We start from the raw sequence: 23,476 nt of genomic DNA, 5'->3' as shown, positions 1-23,476 counted from the left end.
ATAGGTTTAAAATTTTGGGGTCTTTATTTACTCATTTCCCATTCAAATCTCTACCCACTCTAATCTGTCTTCCACTTTCATCACTTCATCCAAAGCTTTTGGCTAAGATGAATAAGTGACTTCTGTGTCCCCAAAGTCAATTTACATTTTTTTCATATCTCAATTTACCTGATCTCTCTGTAGGTTAAGCATTATTGGTTACTCTTTCCTTGGAAACTCAAAACTAAAAATGAACTTAAAAAAAGAAAAAAGGAGGGAAAAAAAAACCTGCCTTTCTTTCTTTATTTTCATGCCCCCCAGACTCTTGGATTTCTTAATATTTCACAGTTCTGTGCTTCCCCTTCCAGTTATTAGAGGCTTCAGAGATTAGTCCTAGATTCTCTCTTTCCTTCTCAATCTATGTTCTCTTCCTGGGGATCTCACTCATATCTCTTGCTTTAATAATCCCCTATACCTTAGTGATTTTGTTTACATTTTTATCCCAGATTCCTCCATTGTGCTCTAGACCTGTACATCCATTTGCTAACTTGACATTTTCACTAGGAAATCTCAAATGAATATCAAATTTGATATATCAAAGACAAAGTACTTCAACTCACCTCCAATATTTGACTTTCTCCCTGAGTTCCCTATCTCAATAAATGTTACTACCACCTTCTCTCTGTGCCAGAAATAGTCATTCTTGATAATTCCTTCAACTTTACTCCCATGCCATCCATCACCACGTCCTGCCAGTCAATTGTGCCTCTTAAATATCTTATAAATTCATCAACTTCTCCCCCTTCCAACCATTGATTTAATCATCTTCCTATCTTCTAGTCCATTGCAATATTTTAAGTGCTCTTTCTTTATTTGCACATGCTTCTGTGTAGCCTGCTTTCCACCCTGCAGCTAAAGTAATCTCAAAATGTAATCTAGTTATGGCAGCTCCAGCTTAATCCCCTCAGTGGTATCCAGTTGCTTTTAGAATAAAGGGAAAACAATCCTTAATATGACTTACAGAACCTTACTTTATCTCCCTGCCTGTATATTTCTGCACTCTAATCATACTAGACTGTTTTAAGTTCCTTGAATGGAATATTTTGTGTGTGGTTTTCTATTTGACATTTCCATATCTTTGTATGCGGTGACCCCTCTGTTTAGAAAACTTGTTCAAATCTCTAATTCATTGTGCCTAAAATATAACTACCTTCCAGTGACAGGTTCTGCCTTTTATTAACTAGTTCATGTCTGTAAGGGTAACAATAATTTCTGAGGCATTAGGCTTGGATATTTGAGTTGTATTTGACTTCTTTCTCCCCTGTAGGCAACCAGTAAGTCCTATTGATTTGACTTCTACAATGTCCTTTTTATACGCCACTGTCTTCCCATTATATGCCATTTATACTCTCTACCTCTCACATAGACTTTATTACTGTTTCTCCTAGTTTCACTTTCCTCATTTTAATCCATCATTTATAGCCAATCAGACAAATATTTCTAATATATAGCTTCAATGTACCATTTTTACTGCTTAAAAAGAAAAAAAAAGAATATTCATTAACAGTTTTATCATGAAAGAAAACACAGATGCTTCAGCCTGAGATATAAAGTTTCAAGCTAATGACCCTTCCTTACTTCTTCCACTCCATTTTATGTGCCCTTTGCTCCCAGTTAACCCTACTCCCAGGTCTGTGGACATATTCTGCTTCATGTGACAATCTCATATTTAAAAATCTATCTTAAAAAGTGTCAATAAATCCAGTTTATCACAGAACTGGTAAACCTGCATTCATAACTTTCCCTCTTTACTCTAGGCCCATTGTAAAAGTGTTTTGTAATACTGCATTAAGAATTATTGTATAATAATCTATTTCCCTAACTGAACTACAAAGTTTAGAAGGCTGACATTAATATTTACTCATATTTCTATTTTAATTACTATCCAACTCAATGGCTGTTACACAGAAGGTATTTATCAATATTTTAGAATGAATTTATATAGTTAAGCTATTGGCTGTAGTATTTTAGCTTACTTCTAGTCTCTTGTTTTTATAATTGGATGAACTAAGAACTAGAACTGGTATCTTTAGGGAGGTATATATCTAAGAAGATATTCCTAAAAGATCTGATGAGATTCTACTTATATATTCTTTGGAAAGTGATGATATTAATAGTTACAACTAAGGTTTATAAAGAATTTACTGTTCTTAATGCTTTAAACATAGTAACCAATTTAATTCTCTCAATAGTATGATGAGGGAGGCAGTATTATACCATCACAGATTAGGAGTCTGAGGTACAGAGATACTAAGGGATTTGGCCATCCCCAAGTTAATAAGTAATGAATTCAGGATTCAAACTTACCTTAAACATGAATGTGTTTATCTTAACTCTATATGATTTCTTCTCTTATTGACTTTCCTGGAACAAATATCAATTTTCACCTGTGAAATACGGCCATTCATAAGACTATTTTCTAGCCATCAAAATATTGATAATTAGATCAATTAGTGCATGAAAATATTTGAAAAGAACATTTGAGTAAATGGCTACAGTAGAGTAGCAGCCTTTCTTAACGGTATTCTGACTTGCTTATTTGAATTAAAGCCATATGAATTAAAATGTTTTAAGAGCACTGGTTAAATAAAAAAGAATTTTCATATTTTGGTGATTTGATACTGGTCATTCAATGTCTTCACTGTAATGTATAGTTTCCCTTTTGATATTTTAAATTATTCACATAAAAATGAATTTATAGGGTGCACGGGTGGTTCAGTGGCAGAATGCTCGCCTTCCTTGTGGGAAACCCAGGTTCTATTCCTGGACCACACACCTAAAAAAATAAAAAAAATAAAAAAAATAAAGATGAATTTATAAACATTCATGTTTGCTTTAAATACACTTGCCTATTTGTGTTGAGAAACTACTCATTTATTGTGCATTCTGTTGTTGATTACACATCCTCCATTAGTTCGATATATTTTCCCTTGTCTCATTTGTAACTTAAAAAGACATTAAAATTAGAATTGATTTAAGACCAGCAATGGCATAAATTTCACTTCAATGATTTATTTAAGTATAAAAGAAGACATGAATAATCTACATGCTACGTACATTCATCAATTTGAAAACCATTTATGTTTCATATTGCAGATCTTATGTGACTTCACAAAGATGGTCTAATGATTAATCAGAAGGACGTTGTGGAGGCTGGATATTATCTTGAGGCATCTGGCTCTACTTTGGTGAGTAGCGACAGAAACGCTTCTGTTCTGGTTTTTAGCCTTTCCTCACATTTTTTGATGATGGAGGGCTGGTACTTAAGTTCTTTATTCTAGTTCTTTACATCTGTGATGTTCTCCTTTGTCCTGTTAACCTAAGCTAGATATTCTGAGAAATGTCTGCAGGTTTTAACTATTCACTTTGAAAACCCAGTTAATTGGCATAAAGCACAGGCAGCCCTAGCACGCGTAGTTCGAAGGTAAGTGAGATCAATGAGAGGATAAGTTTCCTACATGTACAAGTTTCAGTTAACATGACACCGTGCACATCAAGGACTACCTGTGTTTTTAATTATGCAACTTCATTTTTCAGTCTTTTAATTTAGGCCTGTATAGTTTATACTATACTAGTACAGTGTATAATATTGAATTTGTAATGCTTTTCTAAGCTATCTCAAGCTGTGTGAAAGAAATTCCATAATTCCCTACATAGGTATTTTTGTATCAGAAGATTCTTATAATTCCCTTTGAACAGGAACTTTTTACATTTTGTTTGCTTGACAGTTTTAGGTGGAAAACTAGAAGAACTGGCCATGATATCTGAGCACTAAGTTATCCCTTACTGCCAGCTGATCCCCTCTAGGCTAAATGCTATCAATTACTTTAAGCTCTTCTAATTAGGAATATTTTGTAAATATTTACTCAATATTTTCTCTTCTTTTACCGATTGGTTCTTTTGAGAGAGCAGTCTCAATTCCATATTCATAGAATTATAAGCTTTTCTGAACCTACTCTAATTGCTCTTTGGTATGCCCTCAGCTAATCTTATTTTTTTTGCATATAAATATGCCATACCGCATGTAAAATATATTGTTTATTGATTATGTGGATTGACCATGTATGCTTCTCTCCTCGTTCTCACAGTCACTAAAATAAAAATATGAGAAAGGTAAAAAGTCAAAGAGATAAGGAATGGGACAGAAATCTGTGCATGAGACTTTAACCACATTTTGTTACAAATAAATGTGAGAGAGAGAGAGAGGGAAGATGGAGAATAAAGTATGTTAAAACTGATGTGAACAAGAAGAAACTTGATTAGACTCACTCAATGCCAAAGATATTTGAATCTCAAAGGTTCTGGTTAAAACACAGGGTAGGGACAAGTTAAATAACAACTTGAAGTTTTGATTAGAAGCTAGTGTTTAGAGGAGCTGGCGTTTTCTGTCCCTTAATTCTACTCACTGAGTCATAGAAGCCAAATATTTACACCCCTGTCTCTGATAGAAATTTACATAAAGGAGGGTCTTGAATAAGGGATACCCTGTAGGAATTGAAGAAAAGAACTTGAGCTATAGAGGTAAAAATAGGGAATGAATTGAAAGTCTGCAGATAAAACACTGTATCCAATAATATATTAAATACTAAGGATGCAAATGAAACACAGAATCCTAGGCCTCTAATCTTTCAGTTTCTGGAAAAATTGACATTTGGAGGAGTTTCCAGTGAAACAGCAAGCTTTTTTCCCAAAGAAACAAAAGTGAACCCTAATTTTCTATATAAACTTTTCTTCCTTCCCCAACCTTCTAATAAGTTTTTATTGTCTTATTAAATACAACTGTTGAACCAGTGATTACCAGGCATTTGAGTAGACACTCAAACATGAAACATAGTGGAAACAAAACAAACAGGAAAATATGAAACTGGAAGAAATATTGATATTTTACAGAACAAAAGAAAACTCCCATTCTCTCTACCACATAAAAGTATAAGAAATCCAATTCCATATATCTTACAGGTAAATGAAATCATTGCACAGGTGAAAAAGGATCTAATCCCATTTTTTAAAAAAAGAGCTCACTGAAGTTTAAAAAATATGATGGCTAAACAAAAAAATGTAAATACAACAGAAAGATTAGATGAAAAAAATCAAAGAAATCTCTCAGAAAATAGAATAGAAATGCAGAAACAGCAAACAGAGGGGAAAAATTAGAGAATAAAGAATAAGCATCTATGTGGGTCAGTATCTGGAAAGCTAGAACAGAGAAACCGGAATGAAGGTAATTATCAGAAGTGATAGAAAATCTCCTACACTGAAGCATACCAATCATTTGAATGAATCAGGCCCACTGAAAGCTTAGTAAAACGAATGAAAAACACTCACCATTAAGCACATCCCTGTGATATTTCAGACACCTAGGGAAAAAAACAGGACAGCTTAAAACATTCTGGAGTGAGGATGGGGTCCAAGGTATATAAAAGGATTAGCATTGGACTAACCTTTTGAAAGCAACATAAGATACTTAAAGACCGAGGAGCAATAACTTAACATTTGGAGTGAAAGTTTATTTGCAATCCAGAATTCTATATACAGACAAACTATAAACAACTTGCTGGGTAGAAGAAAGATGTTTTCTAATATTTGGACCTTATGAAATTTAATTCCTTCTTCTTTTTCCTGATAAACTACAGGAAGAGGTATTCCAGCCAAATGAGAAAATAACCTACAGTACTACTGTTTTGGTTTCCTAGGCTGCTCAAAGCAGATATCATGAAATGGGTTGGTTAGCAATGGAGTTTTATTAGTTGATAGTTTTGAGGCCAGGAACATGTCCAAATCAAGGTCTTACAAAGGCAGTGATTTCTTCCTGAAGAACGGCTGCTGGTGATCCTTTGCACATCTGCCACATGGCAAGGCACGTGGCGGCATTTGCTATCTCTCCCTTCTCTTCCAGATGTCTTTGCTTTCTGCTTTTTGCTTCTGTGGCTTCTCTCTGTATATTCTTTCCATATATAAAAGACTCCAAAAATAGGATTAAGACCCATCCTGAATGAGGTGGGCCCTCCTTAACTAAAGTAGCCTCATCAAAAGGTCCTACTTAACAAGAGTTCACACCCACAGGAATGAATTAATTTTAAGAACATGTTTTTCTAGGTTACATACAGTTCCTAGCCAACACAACTATCAAGATAATAGGTAACACTTTGTTCCAAACATTGTGCCAAATTCTTTATGCCTGTTAAATCATTAGATCCTTACAAACATCTTATGAGGTAGGTACTATTATTATATATCATTTCTAAATGACAAAAACTGAGACTCAGAGAAATTAAGTGATTCATTCAAGGTTATGTGACAGAACTAGAACTTGGATCTGAGCAGACTGGCTCCAAAATTTATTCACTAGTGTCAATTCCTCTAGGGAGTTATATGACTACCATCAGTTCCTCTAGAGTCTTATATGGTTATAAGGAGGAAGATAGGAAATCCCATGAGCAATATTCTTCATTAGACCTAGAAATCATGACTGAACTTGGAGGGTAACAGAGGTTTGTCTACAAAAAAAATGTATTTAATTGACCAGTATTGTATGTCATGGACATCTCTAGTTGGATGGAAATTGGAAAAATGAATTTTTAGCTCTTACAGCCTATATGGCAAAGTCAGACATAAAAGAGAAAGGACTTGGAACTGGAGATTGGATCAACTACTTGTCTGTTACAGATTTCAAAGCTGAAAATATTTTAAGGTGGAGGTTGAATATGATAATGAGGAATAGCTTTTAGAGGTGCTGTGCTATTGAGACTACCCAACTATCACCAGGCTCTCCCACTGGAACTTGAAAACAGACCCATTGAGAAAGGCAAAGAAGGGAATTAAAATTTACAACATTAATGGCATATCAGACACTTTGATAACAATTTCATGCATTACCTCATTTAATCTTCACAATAAACATACAAAATATTGTTTCTTCATTTTAGAGATGAAATGCTGACAGTGAAATGTATTAAATAACGTATCCAAAGTTACACCAATTAAAAAGTGATATAGCCAGTAAGATAAACACAAGACTGTCTTCCTTCAATGCCTGTACTTGTACAAGTACAAGAAGACATAACTCATATTCCAGGAATTATAGAGAGGATTTTCCTTATGGCTATGTAGACTTCCAGTTTTCGTACTATAAAGAAAAACGTGCTTGATGACTCAGGGGTGAGGAGGATATTCTACAAGGTAATTTGGAGTTGCTTATTCTTCAAGAGCTCATGCTCAAATAATGGTGAAAAGTATCTTAAGGAACGTCAAATACCCCAACTCCTGATTGTCCTTTTGACACATGATGGATGAACAAGGACAGCCAAAGAAAGTGTGACCGTATCTTTGGCATATTTAAAATCCTGACTATAGACTGAAAAATTTGAAGTTATCTTCCAGCAAAAGTTCATAATTTTCAATAGAAAATAGTTTATAAGGGAAAGAACTGACTATAAAATATGATAATGATGGAAATAACTATGATTCAATCATTTTCTAATTATTCCTCTCAACTAAACTATTTTGTATTAAAGCTATTGTTTTTATTTTATACAATTAACTGGAAGTACTTAAAGGATAAATAATTTGTGAAAGGTTTTATAAGTGAAAAAACTATGGCTTGACCTTAGGCCTATAATGTAAAAGCCAATGCTGTAAACCACTTTTCTAATTTTGCATCAAAAATTTTCATTTTACTATGCCACAGTGGAAACTAAATTTCTATTGCCAGGATAGGAAGAAATTCCAGAAGCTTTAGACTGTATGGAAAATAAAGAATAAACAGCCAAATTAGTGCCCTCTACATGCTTTGTTCCCTGAAACAATGCAGTGTTTCTTGTCATCTGAGAATAGAATCTGTAACTGCTAGAAAACTAGTCATTTCAAGATTAGCAACTCTGAATACCAGTTAAGACACAGAAACACAATAAGGAGAGTAGGGCTAAAGCCAAGGTCTTACCAAGAACACTCCTTTTGCTCGTAGGAGGGAAACTGCTGGGAAGTGTATCTGACAGATAGGAAACCAGAGCAGGTTTCATGGATGGAGAGCATGAGCTGCAGTGAGATTCCATTGCTTGTGAAAGGTGACAGAAAATCCTGTGATTTACAGGCTACAGCTTATTTATGTCTTCCTACCTAGAGGGTGGGAGGAAGCAAATAGAACTCAATTGTTAAGATCTGGGCTAAACTCTCCGAGCTCCAGGACTGGAGGATTTGGTAGGGAAAATTACAAAATTGCTAGGTGACAATGGGTGAGCATTGGAGGGAAAAACAGACCAATAAAGTCCCTCCCAAAATAAGCCTACAAAGTCAGATTTTTATATCCATGAAGAAAACTAACATTAAGGGCAATAATCACCAAAACTAAAATTAGAAGGACTTACTCCAGGTAAATAAAAAATAAAATACAGCATTCTGAAAGTGACTTAAAAATTAATCTTCCTGGGCAAAGTTCCTTGAGGGATGGAAGAAACATTATGGAACTATTAAACTTTACCACTGGGAAATCCCAGATACTGTGCCAACCATTAGGGACACCCAAATCAATAGGTCAAGCCCTTGATCTTGAAACTGGCTTTTGTGAAGCTTATGTATATAGTGGAGAAGCTTAGTCTACATATAGGTATGCCTAAGAGTCACCTCCAGAGGACCTCTTTTGTTACTCAGACGTGGCCTTACTCTCTCTAAGCCCAACTCAGCAAGTGAAACTATTGTCCTACCCCCTATGTGGGACATGACACCTAGGGATGAAAGTCTCCCTGGCTGGATGGGAGATGACTCCCAGGGATGAATCTGATCCTGACACCATGAGATCAACAATGCCATCCTGACCAAAGAGGGGAAAAGAAATCTACCAAATAAGGTATCAGTGGCTGAGAGAATTTGAATAGGGTCGAGAGGCTACATTGGAGGTTACTCTTATGCATACTTCAGTTGGTCATTGTTACCTATCATAACTTGCCAAACCCTAACCAAATCCATTCCTGCCAATCCTAAGGAATACTCGGGCAATATATAATATTCTTCAAAAGTTTCCATGCACTAGGGTAACTTTCCAAATCCTACAACCTCCAGATGGGTCCCTGGACCAGATAAATCCTGGAATGCAGAGGGACCAGCCCTTCCAGAACATCCACTATTTCTATCCCCCTCTCCCATATTATTGACAGCCCCTTCCAACCTGAAAAAAATTAGAATGGGTACAGCCCAACTATCCCTAAAGAATGGGAAAAAGATCAAAGGTGATGGTGGAGTTATATAGAGAAAGTTGGTTTCAACAAGTGAGTATGAGTGCTGAATCATTATACTGATATTTCTTTTAGTCTCCAGTACCTTAGAGCATATTATAGTTTGCTAGCTGCTGGAATGCAATATACCAGAACTGGAACAGCTTTTAAAAAGGGCAATTTAATAGGTTTCAAGTTTACAGTTCTAAGGCGGTGAAATTGTCTCAAATAAAGCAAGTCTGTAAAATGGCATCCAGGGAGAGATACTTTGGTTCAAAAAGGTTGATGCTGATGATGTTCAGGGTTTCTCTCTCAGCTGGAAGGGAACATGGCAAAGTCTGCTAGCTTTCTCTTCTAGCTTCTTGTTTCATGAAGCTCTGCCAAGGGAGTTCTCCTTCATCCCCAAAGGTTGCTGCCTGGTGGACTCTGTCTCTCTAGGAATCTTGTGGCCTTCTTACTGTTCTTTTCTGCTCTCTCAGAGTCTCCTCTTTTATAGGATTCCAGTAAACTAATCAAGACACACATAGAAGGGGTGGAGACATGTTTCCATCTAATCAAGTTTAATACCCACAATTGATTGAGTCGTATCTCCATGGAGATAACCTAATCACATTTCCATCCTATAGTACTGAATAGGGACTACACAAAACCAATGCTCCCACAAGATTGATATGATTAAAACATTGCTTTTCTAGGGTACATAAATCCTTTCAAAGCAGCAAAGAGCAGCTAGAAATAAGAACCTCAAATTGTGGAATTGAAATGCATACTACACTTTGAAATCTGTTCTACAACTAATTGTTGTGATGTAGTTTGAAATTTATTGCTTTTATGTATATATTTTATTTAAAGAGGAGGAGGACTATAAAAGAGAAGATAGGATTTAACAAATGAGCATGACTGCTGAATCATTATATTAATATTTTTGTTGGTCTCCTATGTCTTGGAGCAGCTAGAAGGAAAAAAAGAAAAATCGCGGCACTGTAACCCATACCAACCTGTAAAATCTGTTGTATAACTACTTGTTAAAATATACTTGGAAATTTATTGCTTTTTGTATATATGTTATATTTCACAATCAAAAATGCATTAAAAATTGATCTGCCAAGGGGAGTCTGAAAGATAAAGAAGAAATGACATCCACAAAAATAACAAGACACTACGAAACAAAAATGGACAGAAATAGAACAGGAGAATAGAAACAATTAAATACAAATCCTGAAAAGCAAATATAAGGTTATTCAAATAAAAGAATAAAATCTGGGTGCATCTTCACTTTAAACTGAAGATGCCGCTTAAATCTATCATCATTATAGTGAAAAAAATCACAAGACCTGCATTTTTATACGTGTTGGTTTATTAGCACTATAATTAGCACAGGGGAAGGATATTATGTTAATAAACTCAAATAAGCTGGAATAATCAGGGTTTTCATTCATGCAGGAGAATAACTACAGTTTGACACCTACATTTTTTGTCTCTTTTCAGTTCTTTATGAAACTAGAAGGAGGTTAATGGCATGCAATAATGGTACTTGTAGCTAAATATTGTTGACTGACAGGTAATCAGAAAGAACTGATTTTTCTCCACATAATAAAAAAACACTGCTTTTTATGAGATGTTTTCAAAGAAAAATTGGGGGCACATTAAAAAAAATGACACATATTCTCCATGTTTCTACATTCTTGTTTTTGCATTCTAAAACGTATGCTGGGTTTCATGAAGATATAAGAAGTCAGAAATTTAAAGAGCAGCAATGGAAGAGAGAAAGGTATTTTGCTAATACTTAAATTGGAGTTTTTCCACCTTTCCTTTCTTGCATTCTGAGGACCTGAATTGCAAACCCTAGCGAATATGTCACATATTTCTTGGAACCCTTGAAATTGTTATCTACCCCCGAACTAAATATTTTTCTGTTTGCAATATAAAACATTTTAATTACAATACAAATTATATGGTACAACTACGTAGCCATAAACAAAGAACTAATTCGTGTTCTTTCTGCACTTATCATTTGTTGACTAATTAGTTTCTCTGTGAGATATAGAGTGGCTCTTATAAATACAAACCTCCTGAGGATATAAAGGTTAATTTTAAAGTGATAACAAATATTCCAGTAACATTATAATTAATAGCTACATTTGTAATGCAGAAGTCTTCTGAAGTACCAATAAGTAATCTCTATAAATTAATACAGGTAGTTTTGCATCATTCAAGATGCTTTTGCATCATTCCCTTCAGTAAATCAGTTGAGCTTGGAATGAAGCAGAATAAAATATTAAAACCCATCATTATTTTAAAGCCATATCCCCAAGTGTATGGTATGTGCTTTTTGTATGTGGATATGCGTATGTGCATGTATGTGTGTGTATGCTGTGTGTGTGTGTGCGTGTGTGTGAGAGAGAGAGAGACAAAGACAGAGAGAAAGACAGACCCTGTGACAGAGACAGATACATAGAGATAGAGAGACAGACATTTTGCTTGTGTGTGCTGTTAATTCATACTCTCGGATTGAGACTGAGCAAAGAAAACTGCTGGGATTGGGCATGCTGTGGAAAGCTTCACCAAGTCATGTTGAAGAAGTCCATTTACAAGAGGGACATGGGAGCCTCTCCTGAGATAATTTAACTTAAAGGATCAGGCAGTCACATAGCCCCTTTCACAAAACTTTACTTAAGGAATAATTCTGAAGAACAGTTAGGTATATACCCTTCAGCATGATTCTTATTCCATTTTACATGCATTTATAAATAGGTCTTAAGGGAAAAAGGGGCTGTGATGTTAAAACTGGAGTCTGGTGTGTGTGTGTGTGTGTGTGTGCATGTGTGCATGTTTTTACTAAAAATCTTTAAAGTCTTTGTTTTCACATTAATTGGATTTAATTTTATAATTCCAATTCTTAACTTGTGGTAATTGGTAAAAGTGCCATGTGAAATATTTTTCCAATGATTGGTAAAGTACTGGAGTTTAATACTGATTTAGGTTATATATATATATATATATATATATAAAACCCATGTCAAAATATTTCACAGTCACCTAACTCTACATATCAACACATTTTCATGATGGGGAAAGAAAGGAATAAATCAGTAAAGTCATCATCAGCCAACCTTATCACTACCCGACTCCATAGTGATATACTGTCAATATGATTATGCAATATTGTTGGGCTTTGAATCATGATTCTAGGGTTAACTGTGTGTTTTTTTTTTAATTTTCAGTGGGAAAATTGTTAATAGGGAAGAAAAATTGATTATAAACACATGGTTCAATTGAACCTCTATTGGGATGTCCAACTGGTATCTCAAATCTTACATGTCCTAACTGAGCTCCTGATAATCTCTACCAAACTTTCTCTTCCTACAATCTTTCCATTTTTGTTGTTGACATCTCCATCCTTCTAGATGTTCAGATCAAAAACTTCAGAGACGTGGCTTTCTCTCTTTATTTCAACCACATACTGAATACGTTAGGAAATGATCTTAGCTCTAACTAAAAAATATATCCATAGATAAATGAAAGATGGCATAGGCATACCATGGAACACTATTCAGCTGTGAAAGGAATGTGGTTCTGATAACATGCAACAACATAGATGAATCTTGAAGAACTCATTTTGAGTGAAATAAGTCAGATGCAAAAGGACAAATATTCCATAATCTTGCTTATATGAAATACCCAGCATAACCAAATTCCTAGAGACAGATAGTAGACTACAGTTTACCAGGGGCTGGAACAGGGAGGGAAGGGAGAGTTATTGCTTAATGATTGCAGAGTTTCTGTTCTAGGTGATGAAAATTTTGCAGTAATGGATGTTGGTGATGGTAGCACAATGCTGTGAATGTAATTAATACCACCAAATTGTACATTTAAAAGTGGTTAAAATTCTCGAATGTCCGTTCACATCAGTGGGACCATACAGTATTTGTCCTTTAGTTTTTGGCTGGACTCACTCAGCATAATGTTCTCTAGGTCCAGCAGGAGTTAGAAATAGGGTAAGATAATGGGTAATTGGAGCTGAAGGGATACAGACTGTGCAACAGGACTAGATACAAAAACTCAAAAATGGACAGCACAATAATACCTAATTGTAAAGTAATCATGTTAAAACACTGAATGAAGCTGCATCTGAGCTATAGGTTTTTTTTTTGTTTGTTTGTTTGTTTGTTTGTTTTTTACTATTATTATTACTTTTATTTCTTTTCTCTATATTAACATTCTATATCTTTTTCTGTTGTGTTGCTAGTTCTTCTAAACCGATGCAAATGTACTAAGAAACGATGATCATGCATCTATGTGATGATGTTAAGAATTACTGATTGCATATGTAGAATGGTATGATTTCTAAATGTTGGGTTAATTTCTTTTTTCCGTTAATTAATAAAAAAATGTAAAAAAAAAGTGGTTAAAATGTTGTTTTGGTTTTGTCGAATTACTGATTGCATATGTATAATGGAATGATTTCTAAATGTTGTGTTAATTTCTTTTTTCTTTAATTAATAAAGTAAATAAATAAATAAAAAAGGCAGAACATAAAAAAAGTGGTTAAAACGGAAAATTTTGAGTTATATATATATATGTCACTATAATAGAAAGTTAACATATTATATCAAAGAATGCAACCTCTTCTCACAACTTACACTACTACACCCCTTGATTAAGCCTCTCAAACTTTCCCCCTGAATATAGCGATAAACTTGAATGGGTCTTCTGTTTTGTACCTTAGCCCTCTTCCAATCTATACTCAATGCATTAGCCAGAGTGACCTTTTAAAATATGTTTATGTTTCTTCTTTGCCCCAAATCCTCCAGTGTAATTCAAAACCATTTAAAGTAAAAAAAAAAAAGAACCCTTTATTCTGACTTACAAAGACCTAACTTTTCTTGACGTGCATTACTTCCTAGTACTCATCTCTCTTCTCTCTGTCTTACCTGATCCAAATACACTAGCCTCCTTGCTATTTTAACAATCACTAGGTGTGCTTTGGTCTGAAAAATTATTTTTCTCAAGTGGTTACCCTAATTGAAATCACAACCTACCTCCCCTCAACCCAATAATTCATATATCCCTTATTGGGTTTGTTATTTTCCTCTTTATATTTATCTCCAATATACCATATGTCTTAGTTTTCTATGGCCTCTGTAACAAATATACCATATGTCTTAGTTTCATATGGCCTCTGTAACAAACATTACAGACTGATTGGCTTAAAAAACAGGAGCAGTTTTGTAACTGAGATGCCCAAAATCAAGATTTTGGTAGGCCATCCATTCCTTTTCCAAAGTCTGTGGTGTTCTGATGACTACTTGTTTTTTGCTGTAGTTTCTACTTCTCTGTCCAAATTTCCTTCACTTTTAAGGACTCCTGTCATAAAAGTCTACCTTGTTTCAGTTTGGCTTCATCTTAATGAATATTTGAAGCTCCTGTTTGCAGATGAGTCTACACCTAGAGTACTGAGGGTTAGGACTTGAACATACTTTGTAGAGAATGTGGGTCAATCTAGCACACGATGTGTTATTTATCTTGTTTTCTTGTGTCTCCTTACATAAAACACAAGATATGTGAGGGAAGAGATTTCTGTTTGTCGTCTTTCCCAATAAACAAAGCTTGGCACAGAATAGATGTTCAATAAGTATTTTTTGAGTGAATTCAGATTGTCTACTCATAATGGATGCATAGTGTTAAAATGATATTAAAATCATTCCCATTAATAACTAACCAACAGTTACATTGGCTAAATCAAGCCATAAAATACATGATACTGGTGAAAGAAGCAATGGTGCTACTAACCTTGACCCTTCTGAATTCCAAGCTTTGTCTCCTCAGCTCAGGAGATTGTTGGATTCTACCTGAGTTCCTCTTGCAAGCCCTGAAGCTTAGAAATAGTTTCCAGATAATTAGCTGATATAACTGTGGACCTACTTTGATGTTTCCTTTTTCTCAGGGATCACAGTCCTGCACTATGTTCATTGTCAGAAAACTGTTATTTCTTATGACTTTTCTTATTGTTTATGGTGACAGGTTGTTCCTTCTTGGATAGGTGTGGAAGTTTATCAATAAGTATTTAAAATATGAGTAACTGTCATCTCAAGATAGGTACAGTAGACTTGTGACTCAACAAAAAGGGGATTTATGAGAATCCCAATAAATGTATTTTAGTGTTGGTAAATCCAGCAAATTCTTTCAGAGTGACAAATCCAGCAAGATGTACAGGGTTTCCAAAAACCACTGTTCTTACCCTTCTTGTTGTTTTATAAATCTCTTAGTTTCCCTTTATTATCTTTTCTCATTTGTGTAATAAGTAAATATTAGACTATGTCATATATGTAAATACGATTAAGTCACCCTTTGCATCAGCTACCTATATAATGTGGAAGAAACTAGACCTATCTTGGCTTTATCTTTCTTATGTATAGAATGGAACCCTAATTTACTTTTCTTATTCCTTTTTTTTATTTTATTTTTTGCATGGGTAGGCACTGGGACTCAAACCCGGGTCTCCAGCATGGCAGGCAGGAACTCTGCCTGCTGAGCCACTGTGGCCTGCCCTCTCATTCCTTTTTACTATTACACTGGGCATGGTTGTACTAAGTTGTAAGTGATATGTATTTTCAGCACTGTGAAAAGCATAAAATCACACATGAATGCAACGGATCATTTCCAGAAATACTGAGGCTTTAGTTTTTCTTCTAAGCAGGGCAACTGTAGGGATTGAACTAACTTACATTAAAAAAAAAAGATTATCATATATATTAGACAATCCAAACTCTTGTTCCAAACCTTCCACCAACTCACCCCACAAAAGCAATTCCAGCTTGTCAGAATTCCCTGTGATTCTGATGGTCTTTGTACAGGAAAGGATTATCTATGATTGTTTGTCTTTAAAGTCCCATCATAAGAAGGCAGCCAGACAGCAGGTATGTCTGCAGTTTGCAGCTTTTTTTTTATTAACAGCCATCTTGTGTGCTTTTTGCTGATAATGCCAATATTTAATTCTGTTCATAAAATCCTCTGTTTATTGTGTTTGAGATCACAATTTTGCTAAGAAGAAAGTTCCCACTTGAGATACTAAAGTGAGTGTGTTTTTGAAAGAGTATTCCCATTTTTTTAAGGAAAGAGTATGCTTATAGAAAGAATAGAAAAGGTTGATCTTATGAGAATAGAATACAGGTATACTCTGTTTTACTGTTTACAAGCCACTTCTAGGTACTGATTATCTCCAATATGTTACATAACATTCCAAAACTGAAGATAATCATGAGTGCAGGAAAGCATAAGAGTTTAACACAAATTCCTGGTATGATTGAAAGTGAAAATATTGCTTTTATTCCAAGTTGCTGCCGGGGGACATTTACTAGAAAGACACAGTAAACAACCATATAGTAAAATGATTTTCTTTTTTTGTGTAATAGAAGGGCACTTTTTTTGTAGTTTTGAGGCTCTAAGTTATTTTCTTTTATTTAAAATGAAGAGAATATTGCAAAATTCTGTAGTCTCCAGTGTGTCACGGAAGCAGGATTTGGCACAACATGTCCACCTTAGGAGAGTTCAAATCTTCATCTCCTCTTTATTGCCCAGTGTTGGCTGGCTGTTTGTTATCATGTGTTTGTTTGCATGCCTAATCAGAGCAGATATCATGAAAGCCATATAAATCATATTAATATAATCCTAAATATTGAGCACTTATAACTAGCTTATATGATAAAAGGAATTCAGATTTATATTAAAAGCTATATTTTGCTAAGTCACAACCACTACCTTTATAACTTCTGACACTAGCGTGCATGGGTGGTTCAGTGGTAGAAAGCTTGTTTTCCTTGCGGGAAACCTGGGTTCAATTTCTGGACCATGCATCCCCAAAATAACAACCAACCACACAAAAAGCAATATAATTTCCAAAACTCAAGTACCTCTCCCTCAATCTGCAACTGGTCTCTTTTGTTTGTTCTTAGATTCCCATTTCAGTATTTTACATTTAATTGAATTTACATTCATGAAGATCCTTCACCCCTGGTTAGTTCATAGAAATCTAACAGTCACAATGGCTGGTTCCCACCCAGGAAATGCTGTTCTGCCATGTGTCATGTCAACGATGTCCTCTACATAGAGCATTCCATCTCTTGTCACCATGCTGAAACCTCAGCATACCACAGGTTCCTGGGGGTCTTGGTTAGATTTGGGACAAGATGTCTCCCCCTCACCCATTCTTTATCTTTGTCTCATAGACCCCAAATCAATGCTGTGTGTGAAAACAGCTCCTTTAGCTTCTGTCTGTCTGTCTTGTGGTAAGCAGAATTCCAACCTCTCCCCTTGAATGTGGGTGGGACCTATGAATATGAAACAATGATGTCTCCATTATTAGGTTATGCTATAGGGCAAATGTAAAGGCATTTTTGCAGATGTAATTCAGGCAAAAAGAATTCATTTTGAATTATTCACAAGGGAGACTATCCTGAGCAGGCCTGCCCTACTAAAATGAGATGTTTAAAAGATGTTCTTGAAGTCAGGATCTCTCTTGACTTGACAGAAAGCTTCTGTGATTTCTGTAACTTGAAGGAAATAAATTCATCCTACAGCCAGGTAAGGTTAGAAGACCTTGAGCCTCAGATAAGACCCCAACCCTGGCCAACACCTTGATCTCAGCCTTGTGAGACCCTGAGCAAAGAACCCACCTCAGCTGCTGTGTTAGTCAGGGTTCTCTAGAGAAACAGAACCAACAGGAGAGATCTCTAAAGAGAAATTTATAAAGGTGTCTCACACAACCGTGGGAATGGAAGAGTTCAAAATCCATAGGGCAGGCTGTGAAGCTGGCAGCTCTGATGAAGGGTGTAGGTGAACTCCACAGGAGAGGCTCGCTGGCCGAAGAAGCAGTGAAAAAGTCTCTTTTCCTTAAAGAGCTTCAATTGAGAAGATCATCTCATTGGTGGGAGACACACCTTAGTTGATTGCAGATGTAATCAGCCACAGGTGCAAGCAAATGAATAATGATTTACTACACCAGCCTTCGTGTTTATCAACCAGCCATGAAATATCCTTGCAGAAACAGTCAGGCCAGTGCTCGCCTGACCAGATAACCGTACATCATCACTTGGCCAAGTTAACACCAGAACCCCATCACAGCTGTGCTGGACTTCTGACCTACAGAAATTGTGAAATAATTAATGGATGCTGTCTTAAGCAGCTGATTTTTTATGTAGCAATAGAAGACAAACGTATCTCTCTTCATTTATGACACTTGAAAACCAAATAAATAGCCTGTACCAACTTCTTAATTTTTCACTACCTTCACAAAATTATTTCCTTCATCTTTAGCCCAAACTAAAACATGTGTATCCATTAACCACTATCAAATAATGTGATTGCATTAAGGGAACTCAACAAACTCCTCTGCTCCCATTTACACTTCATCCTGACTCATACATGTATATGGACAGAGACCCACAAACACACATATCATACATGATCCCAGTGTCAACACAACCTGGCTCACTTTGCACACACAGAAATGGAAACTGAGACTGCGCCAATATGAGTGACAAGTCTTATGTGAACTGATGTCAATTGGCATATAATACAGAGGTTGTCATAGGTCCTTCATGGCATGAGTGATGGATCATGGCAATACACTATCTAGGATCAGCTGACAGTGATCCCTAGTTATTTTAAAAAAAGGTTAAGTCAGGTTTACCGAATGCATGTCACTTCTGTTTCCACTTACCATTCTTATGCCAGAATTTGGTTATTGTGCTGCCATTTTCCTCCAACAACCTGTGTTGGGGTATGACTCATGTTGCCCGCAAAGATATGTTTGAATCCTAATCCCTGGTCCTGTGGGTGTGAACCCATTTGTAGATAGGAGCTTTGAAGATGTTATTATTAGTTAAGTTGTGAAGTTATTTGTAAATACCAAATTGAATCTGCTTGGGCCTTAATCCATATAGATGAAGTCCTTATAAAGAGAGCAACTTTGAACAGAGACACAGACAACTGAGCAGAACAGAAGCCAGAAGTTGAGAAGCCATGTGACTGAGGCAGAGATTCAAGTCAAGGTACTCCAAGGATATAGCAAGCCAGTGTCATAATGCCACAAATCCCAGGGGAAAGCATGGAATGTCAAGTCCTTGAATTTGAACTTCTGACTTCCAAAACCATGTGTCAATAAATGTCTGTTGTTTAAGCCAGGCCACTGCATGGCAGTTGTCCTAGAAGCCCTGGTAAACTAAGACAACCTTGGTACATTCTAAGAATCTTTCCCAGAAGATCAGTAAGAAAGGAGTAGTCATTAATGCCATTAATCTGTTTATTACCCAGACATTAATTGAACACTTATGTGATAATGATCTACTGGACACTTAAGGTACCGTGACGAAAAAGATATCTGAATAACTCTGTCTTAAAGTGGCTATGTTATTTGGGCTGTGTCAATTATTTAGTATTCAAAATATATTTTATTTCACAGAATGTGAACAATTCTTATATAATAATATTTTCTGCATAAGACTATGACTTAATAGAAATATTTCAGGAAGTATGTGCAAATTACCTTGTGTGACTATGTATTGTTTTTGATAAGTTGGTTCTAGAAAGGGACTGTGTCCAAACTTAGGCTATTTGAAGTTAGGTAGAGCCTCAAATTCAGTACTCTGAACCGTTACTGCAGAGATTAAAGCTTCAGGGGGTAGTTTTATGGGATATGTTTATCATATCTTAAATGCAAGCTGTTGAAACATCATTAAGTAATATTTAATTTAGGATTGAGAACTTGTGTAAAAAGAGGTTAAGTAACCGTGCTGATCTCAAACAGTCTGGCCAGAGATAGAATGGGAGAATCTCTGCATTCTGGGAACTATAAAAGAGTGAATATTAAGTAAGGCATCTCATTTCTTAAATTTAAATTTTGCAACTTCTGAAAAAGCCTCGTAACCCTTCAGTAGCAGTTATCAACACTGATGGGCACCCCGGCATCTCTGCACTGAGGTACAGACAAATAAAAGAAGAAGGGACAGAGCTGAAAAAAAGCCTTTGGCATGGTACAGAGAAGGACGTGGTGCAACTTGATGGAAAAAGAAGATCCAGAACAGAGTAGTGGAGATAAAAGTTCAGGATCTCATCTTCAGCGCTCACTTCTGACATTTTGAACCAGATAATTCTTAGTTGTGTGGAGCTGTCCTATGCATATAGGATGTTTAGCAACATCATTGGCCTCTCTCTACCCACCAGATGCCAGTATCACTCCCACCCCGGTTGTGACAACTATAAATGTCTCTAGATATTGCCAAATGTCCTCTGGGGGGAAAGATTATACCAATGGAGAGCCATTGCTATGGTTGTATAACATAATAAACTATGGTAGGAGTCAATGCTGTGAAGAGAAAACACTTTGAATAAGACATTTCATAGTTAATTATTTTTAGAAATGTTCATTCTTTCTTTCATGCCACAAATATTTATTTATTGAGTGCCTACTATGTAGTAGGTAAGCTAAGTGATTAAACTCATCAATCAAGAAAAAAGGAAAAAAAATCTGCTTTCATGATACTTTAATTCTAGTTGGAGAGGCAAACAATAAACATTAGACTTAATAATAAAATAAATCTTATAGTATATTACACAGTGAGAAGTGCTAAAGAAAAACAAAGTGGAGTGAGGTGCATTAAGAATGTTGGAATGGCAGGGGAAGGAGTTTGCTGTTTTAAATATGAGGAAAATTAGACTATGTGCTGGTCTGAATCTATTGTGTACCTCAGAAAACTTAGTTTTAATCATGATCCAGTCTTGTTGGAACAGCCATTTCTTTTCATCTGGATTCAATACTGTAGGGGTAAACTTTGGATTAGAGTATTTCCATGGAGATGTGACATCCCCAAGTGTGGGTGTGACCTTCTGATTAGATGGAGATGTGATTCCATCCATTCAGTGTGGGTCTTGATTAATTTACTGGAGTCCTTTAAAAGAAGCAGCATTTGGAGAGAGCAGAGCCAACAGAGAGAGCACGTGTAAATGCCTGGAGAACAGTTGCTTCAGAGAACAGAGATGTGGAGGTTTGGAGATGGTTGGATCCCAACAGACATTGCTGTGTGCCTTCCCATGAGATGTTAAGGAAGCCAGAATCTGGAGAGAGCCAAGGGAAGCCAAGAGATGAAAGCCAGCCCTGGAGAGGCAAAGTAAGGAACGCCCTGCAGGAATAGAGGGTGGAAGCAACGGAGCCCAGGAGCAAGGGACCAGCAGATGCTGCCACTAGCGTTCCAGCTGACAGAGGTGTTCCAATCCATTGACCTTTCTTGAATTAAGGTGTCTTTCCCTGTGTGCCTTAGTTTGGACATTTACATAGTAAAGTTCTAAAATACAATGATGAGCAAAATAGACACATTCTCTGCTCTCATGGAATTAACTGTGAATATGGAAAAGATACATCAACCAAACACTCAGAAAAATAGATATAAAACTGTAGCTTGGAAAAATCTATAAAGAAAAGATACACGAAGTTATGAGACAGCTGTCACATGGACCTGACCTACTCAGGCAGGTAGGGTGTGTTTGTAAAAGAAGACTTCCATGAAGAAATGGTATGTTAATTGGTTTAATTTTGAAATGGGGGGAAGGAATGCAGATGAAATTTGTAAGCTGGGAGCTTAAATATGCAAGGAATCGAGTAACTTCATCTCAGAGAATAAGGAGAGGATCATGGGATAATATGAAGAATGAGAGGTAAACTCCAAATTGATCATAGATCATATTTATGAATTTACCTCTTTATATTATGAGTAATAAAAATCTAATGACATATTTTAAGTGAAATAGGGAGAGGTTGAAAGATTAGATTTACCTGTTAAAAAGACAACCTAGCTTCAAGAAATAACTAACTTGAGGAGGACAAGATGAGATAGAGTATGAATAAGTGTCTTTTGGGGCAGAGGAAAGGATGAAGGCTGTTTGGGTTAGTAATAACTTACTAAATATATGGCTTTGATATATATATATATATATATTTTTATGACACTCATTAAAAACACTGAGAAAAAGATTATGAGAAAATCTTAATATTAGTTCTGGTAGTCTCATGTAAGAGGTGGTACAAACTCTTATTAAGAGAATGGCCACAGGATTCATCTCACTTACTTGGGGAAATATTTTCTCAGACGCAAACTAAAATCACTCGGTCACTGGTGGTATCAGGATTAACAGCATTATACACGGCACATTCAGAGTCTGCAGTGGCTTTTGAAAAGGCCAAGGATAGAGGAGAGCCCAGCAGCTGCAGCCAGAGCGCACAGCTAATCTTTGTTGTTGGCATTCCTCAGGCGGGAAAGCAGATCACTGCTTTAGCCTCAAGCTACACATGAATGAATAACTGCACTTGATCATATTTTCAATGCCAGTTGAAAACCAAATGTGCATATGTGTTTAGTTTTGAAAATTTTACTAAATCTTTGTATAATAAATATTGCATGAGGGCAACACTGCTCATTATATTGTAGTTAGTTTACAAATAATACACTGTTGTAGTACTTTTGCTTTTTATTTCTTTGTTAAATCTCTAATTGGTCCTAACTCTTGTCCAGAATGTAAAACCTTGCTAGAACACAGTACACTTCCCTAAACTAAGGGAATCATGCCAAGTTTGAGAGAGATTCTTTTTTCACTTGAGGAGAAGCCAAAACAGAAACAATTTTCAAAGAGTTGCCGGGAGGTGGTGAGAAAAGAGAATTTTATGAAGATTCATGTGATCACCTCTTCAAAAGCAATGACTAGTAATAATAATGCAGACTCACTTTTATAACTTTTAAAATAGTACTTATAAAGAGACAACCTCATGATTACTTGAATGGGCAAAATCCAAGTCAGAAATAATATGCCAAAGTCTATTATGCCTGTACAGAGATATCCGTAGTTCCTTAAGGGGAAGTGTGTGACTCAAGGAAAGCCCTGGATGAAGGAAGCAAGTTGAATTTAATTACACTCCTGACAACTTTGAATTCCTCCACACCTGTCTATAGATGCAAGAACTTTATATTGTGGTTTTTCTAAATGCAGTCATTCTTTTGAAATTCACTCAACTTGCTTTTACTAAATATGGCCTTGCAATTTAAGTAATTATAGTAAAAACTGGCATTCAACAGTATGCCAAATACAATAGTATTTCCCAGCAGATAGGCATACCGGAATAGTTCATGCTCAATTTTTTCATTATGATTTTAATTATTTTGTAATAATTTTTTAACTTTTTA

General features: G+C 35.8%; 1 long non-coding RNA gene across 1 annotated transcript in view; it reads left to right on the top strand.

The window, feature by feature from the left end:
- The window catches only part of LOC143690141 (uncharacterized), a 193,306-nt gene that overhangs the window by 38,082 nt on the left and 131,748 nt on the right, over nt 1–23,476 (top strand). Inside the window, exon 3 of the long non-coding RNA XR_013179009.1 lies at nt 3,136–3,227. This is a non-coding gene — a long non-coding RNA (uncharacterized LOC143690141). The remainder of the gene's footprint in view (nt 1–3,135; nt 3,228–23,476) is intronic.

Source organism: Tamandua tetradactyla, chromosome 7 (assembly GCF_023851605.1).
Source record: "Tamandua tetradactyla isolate mTamTet1 chromosome 7, mTamTet1.pri, whole genome shotgun sequence".
Lineage (NCBI taxonomy): Eukaryota > Metazoa > Chordata > Mammalia > Pilosa > Myrmecophagidae > Tamandua > Tamandua tetradactyla.
This window is presented reverse-complemented; position numbering and strand designations above follow the sequence as displayed.